Consider the following 9,682-nt stretch of genomic DNA (forward strand, 5'->3'; position numbering starts at 1 on the left):
GCCTGGAGTTAGTGCAGACTCCACAGATAAAGGGCTCAGTCTCACAAGACTGCCCCCCAACTGCAGAGGCCAATCACAAATTGTCAGTCCTCAAGTTATGCACAACTTTTGTTCAAACCAGAAATTTCCACATTCCCCTCCTCAGGTTCAATAGTTTGCTAGAACAGCTCACAAACCTGCAGAGATAATTTACTTATGATGATGGATTTATTGCAAAGGATACAGATGCACAGCCAGATGAAAGGGTAAGGTCTGGAAGGCTCCTGAGCACAGGAGCTTCTGTCCTTGTGGAGTCTGGAGTGCACCACCCTTCCAGCACATAGATGTGTTCTTGTTCACCAGTGCAGTAGCTCTAAACACCCTTTTAATTAGGGATATTTAATGGAGGTTTCATTGCATAGACATGATTGATTATTAATAAATGATTGGCCACCAGTGGTTAATTCAGCCTCCAGTCCTCCCCTCTCCAGAGGTCAAGAGGCAGGGCTGAAAGTTCTAACCCTCTAATCACGTGGTCGATTCCCTTGGCAACCAGCCCTTATTCTGTGGTTATCTAAAGGCTTTCCAAAACTCACTTTGCTAATATAAACTCAGGTGTGGTTGAAGGATTTGTTATAAGACATGTAAATGCTTCATGAACCAAGGACAAAAGACCAAATATTATATCAAAAGATGCTCATATTGATCTTATCACTTAGGAAATTACAAGGATTTTAGAGCTCTGTTCCAGGACCAGTGGACAAAAAGACCAAAATAAACAGTTGACCCTTGAACAACATGCTGGTAAGAAGTGCTAACCCCGGCACATCAAAAATCCACATATAACTTTTAGCTACCCAAAAACTTTACTAAAAGCCTACTGTTGACTGGAAGCCTTATCAATGACATAAACAGTCAATTAACACTTATTTTGTACATTATAAGTATTATATACTATATTTTTATAATAAAGTAATCTAGAGAAAAGAAAATATTAAGAAAATCATAAGAAACAAAGTTCACTTGCTATTCATTAAGTGGAAGTCATCTTCATAGAGGTCTTCATCCTTATTGTCTTTAGATTGAATAGGCTGAGGAGGACGCACAAGAGGAGGGGTTGCTCTTGCCATCTCAGGGGTGGCAGAGGCAGAAGAATCCACATATAAGGAGACTCACAGAGTTCAACCCTGTGTTGTTCCAGCATCGATTTTGTATTTCTTATTTTATCACAGTATCATATACATACAAATATGTTTGTGTGTGGCTATGTGTGTGCGTGTATATAAAACTTTCCATTCTATTCCATTGTCTATTCATGCTATGGTCTGAATATTTGTGTCCCACCAAAATTTATATGCAGAAACCTAATCCACAATGCAATAGCATTAAGACGTAGGGCCCTTCAGAAGTGATTATGTCATAAGGATTGGGTCCTAATGAGTAGGATTGCTGCTCTTATGAAGGAAGTCAGAGGGAGCTTGTTTGCTGCAGTCACCATGTGAGGACGCAGCAAGAAGGCATCATCTGGAAAGCAGAGGGTGAGCCCTCACCAGACATGTGATCTGTTTGGACTTTAATCTTAGATTTCCCAGCCCTTAGCATTATGAGCAATAAATTCGTATTGTTGATAAATTACCCAGTATATGGTATTTTTGTGACAGCATCCCAAACACAGTAAGAAAATTTGTTTTCAAGTGAACACTGTGCTACTTTTTTTTACTATAGTCTTGTTGAATGTCTTTAAATTGGGTAGGGAAAGTTCCCTCATTGTGCCATTTGTTTGTCTGTTGGCTCTCAGTTCCATTTCTGCCCATTATTGCTCTTCTCTGAATTGCAGGAAATTCAAAACGAGCCTGTGGCTCTGGCTGTGGCAGCAGCAAACAACTGCAGGAGGCTATCAGCTAACACAGTAGCACCGTATTCATGGCAGCTGTGGCAGCAAATCTAACAGCATCAGCAACCTCTGCCTCTGAAAAATATAGGCTCCTGGCTTCCTGAAAAGTGGTGATGACAGTAGTATACAGACAGTTTCAGGAGCAGGCTCTCCCTTGCCTCAGTTACCCTGCACTTTTGGACTGTAGATAATACCGAGTTCCCTTTGCTCCTGCAGCCCTAGGGATGATAACAGCTTCTCACAAGTACTGATCTCTGGGGAATAGTATTGTTCCCTTTTGGGCTTCTTCAGCTTTCTCAACACTTTTGTAACCATTTTCATGTATTTAATTCCCCTTGCTTGAAAAGCTAGAAATGTGAATGTTTCTTTTTTTATTTCCATAGCTCTTGGGGTCCAAGTGGTTTTCGGTTACATGGTTGAATTGTATATTGATGAAGTCTGAGATTTTAGCATAACTGTCACCTGAGTAGTGTACACTGCAACCGCTATATACTTTGTTGTTGTTGTTTTCATAGCAGCTGCTTGAGTCAGCAGCCACTTGGGCAGGCACTGAGATGCAGGAGTTTTGCATACTTTAGCTCCAGGAAATCCAGTGAGGCAGGGAATCTGTCCACTCCCATGGGAAAAGGGCTGAAGCCAGAGAGCCAAGCAGCCTCACTCATCAGGGCCCACTCTCACAGAACCCCACAAGCTAATATCCACTGGCTTGGAATGCCTGCCAGCCAGGACAGCAGGCTGGAGACTGCCTAAGACTATTGCGTCCGTGACTGGAAGGGGTGACCACCATCACTGCAGTTCCAGTCAGCCATTTTCCCTGCCAGCGGGACTGGGCAGAATTCCCCACAGCACAGCACAGTGGCTGTGACAGATCATTGCCAGGCTGCTTCTTTAAGTGGGACCCTGACCCATCCCTCCTCACCAGGCAGATCCTCCCTATGGTAATTTCAGCATCTCCAGACAGGGGGTTCTGGACAGAATTCTGATATCCCTGGGTTAAACCCCTAGTGGGAGGGGCACTGTGGTCACCACTGATCAGCAGTCTTAGTCTTTTCTACCTGCTGGCTCTGAAGAGTTAGGGCAGCCCAGATGAGGGAGTTTTCCCCCAGTGCAGCACACTTGTTTAGCCAAGTGGCAGCCAGCCTGCTAATTTAAGCAGATCCCTAATCCCATTCTTCCAGACTGTGTGAGACCTCCCAACAGGGGTGTCCAGACACCTCATACAGGGAGCACTCCAGCCAGCATCAGGTTGGTGCCTCTCTGGGACGGAGCTCCCAGAGGAAGAAACAGACAGCCAACTTTGCTCTTCTGCAGCCTCCACTGGTGATACCTCCAGGTGCAGGAGGTACCTAGATGAATAGGGTTACAGTGGACCCCCAGCAAACTCCAGCAACCCTGGAGAAGTGGGTTGACTTCTGAAAGAAAAACAAACAGAAAACAACAACAACAACAAAATCAATAAAAAAGACACCACAGAAACCCAAGCCAAAAGTCAGCAGCCTCCAAGACTGAAGGTAGATAAACCCATAAGATGACAATCAATGCAAAAACACTGAAAACAAAAAACCAGAGTCTGTTCTCCAAGTGATTGCAACACTCTCCAGCAAGAGCATAGACCTAGGCTGAGGCTGAGTTGGATAAATTGATGGAAGTAGGCTTAAGAAGGTGGGCAATAACAAACTTCACTGAGCTAAAGGAGTATGTTTTAACACAACATAAAGAAGCTAAGAACCATGATGAAACATTACAGGAGCTGTTAACCAGAATAACCAGTTTAGAGAGGAACATAAATGACCTGATGGAGCTGAAAAATACAACACAATAACCTCGCAATGCAAACACAAGTATCAATAGATGAACAAACCAAGCAGAAGAAAGAATATCAGACCTTGAAGACTATCTTGCTGGAATAAGAGAGGCAGACAAGATTAGAGAAAAAAATAAAAAGAATGAACGAAACTTCCAAGAATTATGGGATTATGTAAAAAGACCAAACCTGTAACTGATTGGGGTACCTGAAAGAGATGAGCAGAACAGAGCCAAGCTGAAAAACACACTTCAAGATATCATCCAGAACTTCCCCAACCTAGCAAGACAGGCCAATATTCAAATTCAGGAAACCTAGAGATCCCCAGTAAGATACTCCATGAGAAAATCAACCCCAAGACACATAATCATCAGATTTTCCTCTAAGATTGGATCAAAACAAGGGTGCCCACTCTCACCATTTCTTTTCAACATGGTACTGGAAGTTCTAGCAAAAGAAATTAGGCAAGAGAAACAAGTAAAAGGCATACTAACTTAAGAAAGGAAAGAAAAAAAGAAAGGAAAGAAGAAAGAAGTGAAATTGTCTCTATTTGCTGATGACATAATTTTATATATAGAAAACCATACAGATTCTACAAAAAATCTTATAGAACCAATAAATGAATTCAACAAAGTTGCAAAATACAAAATCAACATACAAAAACCAGCAGCATTTCCATGTACTAAAAATGAACTACCTAAAAGAGAAATTAAAGGAAAATTATTTTGTTTACAATCACAATTTAAAAATTAAATGTGTATATATAGGTTTAACCACAGAGGTAAAAAAATCTGTATACTGAAAACTATAAAACACTGATGAAAGAAATTAAACAAAAAAAGAAAATATCCCATATTCAGAGACTAGAAGTGTATTGTAAAACTGTCCATACTACCAAAAGCAATGTATAGATTCAATGCAATCCCTATAAAAATTCTAATGTCATTTTTCACAGAAATATTTTTTTAATCTTTAACTTTGTATGGAACAACAAAAGACCCACTATAGCCAAAACAATTTGGAGCAAAAAGAAAAAAGCTGGAGGCATCTTGAAAGCACACCTTACTTTCAAAACATATTATAAACTGATTGTAATCAAAACAGCATGGTACTTACATAAAAATAGAAACATCAACAAATGAAATAAAGAAAGAAAGCCAAGAAATGAACCCACACATTTAGTTAATTGATTTTTGATAAAGTTGCCAAGAACACAATAGGGAAAAATAGTCTTTTCAAAAGATAGTCTTGAGAAAACTAGACATCCACATGCACAAGAATGAAACTGGATCTTTGTCCTGTACCATACATAAAAATTAACCCAAAATGGATTAAAGACTTAAGTATAATGGCTGAAACTGTAAAACTACTGGAAGAAAAAATAGGAAAGAAAAGGTCCATGACATTGGTCTGATCATTGATTTTTTTTTTTTGATATATGACCTTGAAAGCATAGCCAGCAAAGGTTAAAATAGACAAATGGTATTACATCAAGCTAAAAATCCTCTACATCACAAAGGAAACAACAAAGCAAAGAAATAGCCCATAGCATGGAAAAAAATTTGCAAACCCTACATCGGATAAGAAGCTAATGCTCAAATTATATAAGAACTCAATTCAATAGCCAAAACATAATAATAACCCAATTAAAAAACGGGCAAAGGACCTGAACATTTTCTAAAATGACACAAAAATAGTCAACAGGTAACATAAAAAATGTTCAGCATTACTAATTATTAAGAAAATGCAAGTTAAAACCAAAATGAGATAGCATCTCACACCTGTTAGAGTAGCTTTTTAAAAAAAGATGAAGGATAAAATGTGTTGGCAAAGATGCAGAGAAATAGGAACTCTTGTACATTGTTGGTGGGGATGGAAACTAGTACAGCCATTATGAAAACTGGTATGGTAGTTCCTCAAAAAACTAAAACTAGAAGTACAGTATGATCCAGTAATCTCATCTCTGGCCATACATTCAAAGGAACTGAAATCAATATGTTGAGGGGACATCTGCATGCCTGTGCTGATTGTTGCATTATTTACAATAGCCAGTCTATGTAATCAATCTAAGTGTCCATTCATAGATAAATGTATTTGTAAAAGTGTGTGTGGCCACTTTGCCACCACATATACTAAAATTAGAACAATATAGAGAAGATTAGTATGGTCCCTGTGCAAGGATGACATGCAAACTTGTGAAGCATTACACATTTTTATGTGCTACCTACAAGACACTCATTTATAAAGATACTTATAGACTGAAAACAAAGAGGTGAAAAAAATTCTATGCAAATGGAAATCAAAAGTGAGCAGGAGTATCTGTAAGTATATGAGCTAAAACAGACATCAAAAACAGTTTTAAAAGACAAGAATGTCATTATACAATAATAAAGGAGTCAATTCAGCAAGAGATGTAATAATTCTAAATATATCTAAACGCTAAATATATGCATGTGACACCAGAGCACTCAAATTCATAAAACAAATATTGCTAGACTTACTTCAGCACGCCACTCATAGCATTAGACAGATCAGTGAGAGAGAAAATCAACAAAGAAACACTATACATAATTTAGACATTAGACCAATAATAATACACATTTACAGAGCATCCAACAACTGCAGATTATACATTCTTCTCATCAGCACATGGAGCATTCCCTAAGAAAGATCATACATTAGGCCTCAAAACAAACAACAACAAATTTTTACAAATTAAATCATAACAAGTATCATCCCAGACCACTGTGGAATAAAACTACAAATCAATATCAAGAGGAAGCTTGAAAAATATAAAATACATGGAAATCAAACTACATGCCCTTGAATGATCATTGAGTCAATAAAGAAATTAAGATGGGCTGGGCACTGCGGCTTACACCGGTAATCCCAGCACTTTGGGAGGCTGAAGCAGGCAGATCACCTGAGGTAGGGAGTTCGAGACTAGCCTGGCCAACATAGTGAAAGCCTGTCTCTACTAAAAATACAAAAATTAGCTGGGTGTGATAGCACATGCCTGTAATCCCAGCTATTAAGGAGACTGAGGCAAGAGAATCACGGGAACCCAGGAGGCAGAGGTTGCAGTGAGCTGAGATCATGCCACTGCACTCCAGCCTAGGCAACAGAAACTCCATCTCAAAAAAAAAAAAAAAAGATGGACATTTCTAAACATTTTTTGAAACAAATGAAAATAAAACACAACATACCAAAACCTATAGGATATAGCAAAATCAGTGCTGAAAGGACAGTTTATAATGTTAATGCCCATATCAAAAAAATAGGAAGATCACAAATTGTCAACTTAACATCACACTTCAAGGAACTAGAAAAACAAGAACAATCCAAACCCAAAGTTAGCAGAAGAAAAGAATTAACAAAGACCATAGCAGAATAAAACAAAATAGATATAGACACAAAAAATATGAAGCACTCGTGATACAAAAAGTCGGTTCTTTGAAAAGATAAACAAAATTGATCAACTGCTAGCTAGACTAGCCAAGAGAAGAAAAGATGCAAATAAACAAAATCCGAAATGCAAAAGGACACACTACACCTGATACCACATAAATATTAAAGATCATCAGGGACTACTATTAATTCCTATGTACCCACAAACTAGAAAGCCTAGGAGAAATGGATAATTCCTGGAAACATACAATCATCCAAGATGGAATCAGGAAGAAGTAGAAAGCCTGAACATATCGATAATGAATAATGAGATTGAAACAGTCATTTTAAAATCTCTTAACAAAGGAAGGGTCAGGACCAAATGGATTCACAGCCAAATTCTACCAAATTTACAATGGAGAACTAGTACCAATTCTCCTGATTGGTTCCAAATAATTGAAGAGGAGGGACTTCTCCCTAACTCATTCTACAAGGCCAGGATCACCCTGGTATGAAAATAAGGACAAGACAAAAAAAAAGAAAGAAAGAAAACTGCAAACCAATATCCCTAATGAACATTGGTGCAAAAATTCTCAACAAAATACCAGCAAAACATTGAAAAGATAATATGCCATGATCAAGGGACTTTTATACCAGAAATGCAAGAATGGTTCAACATATGCAAATCAACAAATAAGATACATGACAAACAGAATGAAGAAAAATCATGTGATCATCTAACATGCTGAAAAAGCATTTGATAAAATTAAGCATCCCTTTATGATAAAAAACCCTCACCAAACTAGGCATCAAAGGAACATACATCAAAATAATAAGAACCATACATAATAAACTCATAGCCAGCATCATACCAAATGGGAAAAAGTTGAAAGCACTCCCTCTAAGAATTGGAACAAGACAAGGTTGCCTACTTCCGCCACTCTTATTCAACATGTTACTGGAAGTCCTCACCAGAGCAATGAGGCAAGAGAAAAATAGAAGACATCCAAATTGAAAAAGAGAAAGTCAAATTATTCCTGTTCACTGATGATATAATCTTATATTTGGAAACCCTAAAGACTCCACCAAAAATCTCTTAGATTTAATAAATGAATTCGGTTCAAGTTTAAGGATGTAAAATTAATATATAGATATCAGCACCATTTCTATACACCAGAAATGCTCTAGCCAAAGATATTAGTCAAAATAATATTAATAATTTTTAAAAAGTAAAACCTTCTGCTCTACAAAATATACTGTTAAGTATAAGAAAAGACAATCTATAGACTGAGAGAAAATATTTCCCAAAAAGGACTGAATATATTTCCTAAACATGTAATAAATTATATATTTATATAATTATATTTAATTTATAAAAATATATTTATATATCATGAATTATATATTTCCTGAATATATAATGAATTCTTACAACCTAATAATAGGACAAACACCACAAAAAAAATTCTTTAAAGGGAATAATATAGGAGTTAGAAAGAAATTATTTAGGCAGATTACAAAGGTACAGGAGTCTTCGTAAGGATTTTCTTTTATATAAAAAGCACCCCAAAATCATTTGTTTTCTAACAGAAAGCAGCAAGCATAGAAAAATCAAGCTGCAAGCATAGATAGGTAGGCATAGGTGAATACCCGCAGCTATGCCAAAGACCAGGTATATACAACATGGAGGTTTTCTCCTCCATTCTCCTTGTCGCCCTGTGTGCGATGTCATTGCCAGCCAGCAGATGGAAACCACATCTGCATGATAAAAGATTAGGGTGGGAGAGCCAGCCTCTTCGCGGACTGTAAATGCCACACCTGGCCCTATGTAAATCAGACACCGCCTCCTCAAGCCCTCTATAAAACCAGCCGCTTCCCACCTCGACCAGGGAGATCCCGTGGGAACTCTGTCCCTCTACACAGGGGAGCTTTCCTATTGTTTCTTTCACCTATTAAACTTCCTGTTCTTAAACCCACTCTGTGTATGTGCCCGTATCTTTGTTCTCCTTAGCGCCAGACAACGAAATTCAGTTATTTCCCCAAACAAAACCGCCTCATTGTGGGGACTCGTTCAGGATCAGAATCAGAACAGATGGTGTATTAATCAGAGCAGTGAGTATAGGTGCAGACCTTAACTTTCATCACTGTCCCTTCTTTTCGAGGCTCTTGGCCTCCATTTTAAAATCAAATAGGGCGGGATGCGGTGGCTCACGCCTGTAATCCCAACACTTTGGGAGGCCGAGGCGGGTGGATCACGAGGTCAGGAGTTGGAGACCAGCCTGACCAACATGGAGAAACCCCAACTTTTTTGTAACAAATTTGTAAAAACACAAAATTACCCAGGCGTGGTGGGCACCTATCATCCCAGCTACTCGGGAGGCTGAGGCAAGAGAATCACTTGAACCCGGGATGTGGTAAGCCGAGATCTCACCATTGCACTCCAGCCTGGGCAACGAGAGCAAAACTCCATCTCAAAAAAAAAAAAAAAAAAAAAAAGTAATAATAATAATTTAATTCAATTTAAAAATAAAATTAAAATCAAATCAAACCAAATAATGAGCATCCTACATCCATCTAAAGGCTGACAGGGCGGCCGCCGTTCTTGAAGTCTCGGATGT

General features: G+C 38.3%; 1 non-coding gene across 1 annotated transcript; it reads left to right on the plus strand.

Moving 5' to 3' along the window:
• Positions 1-5,785: 5,785 nt before the first annotated feature.
• LOC118145901 (U6 spliceosomal RNA) lies at positions 5,786-5,892 on the plus strand. Its single transcript, XR_004731388.1, has one exon. It is a non-coding gene; the product is annotated as a U6 spliceosomal RNA (small nuclear RNA).
• The last annotated feature ends 3,790 nt before the right edge of the window (positions 5,893-9,682 follow it).

Source organism: Callithrix jacchus, chromosome 10 (assembly GCF_049354715.1).
Source record: "Callithrix jacchus isolate 240 chromosome 10, calJac240_pri, whole genome shotgun sequence".
NCBI lineage: Eukaryota > Metazoa > Chordata > Mammalia > Primates > Cebidae > Callithrix > Callithrix jacchus.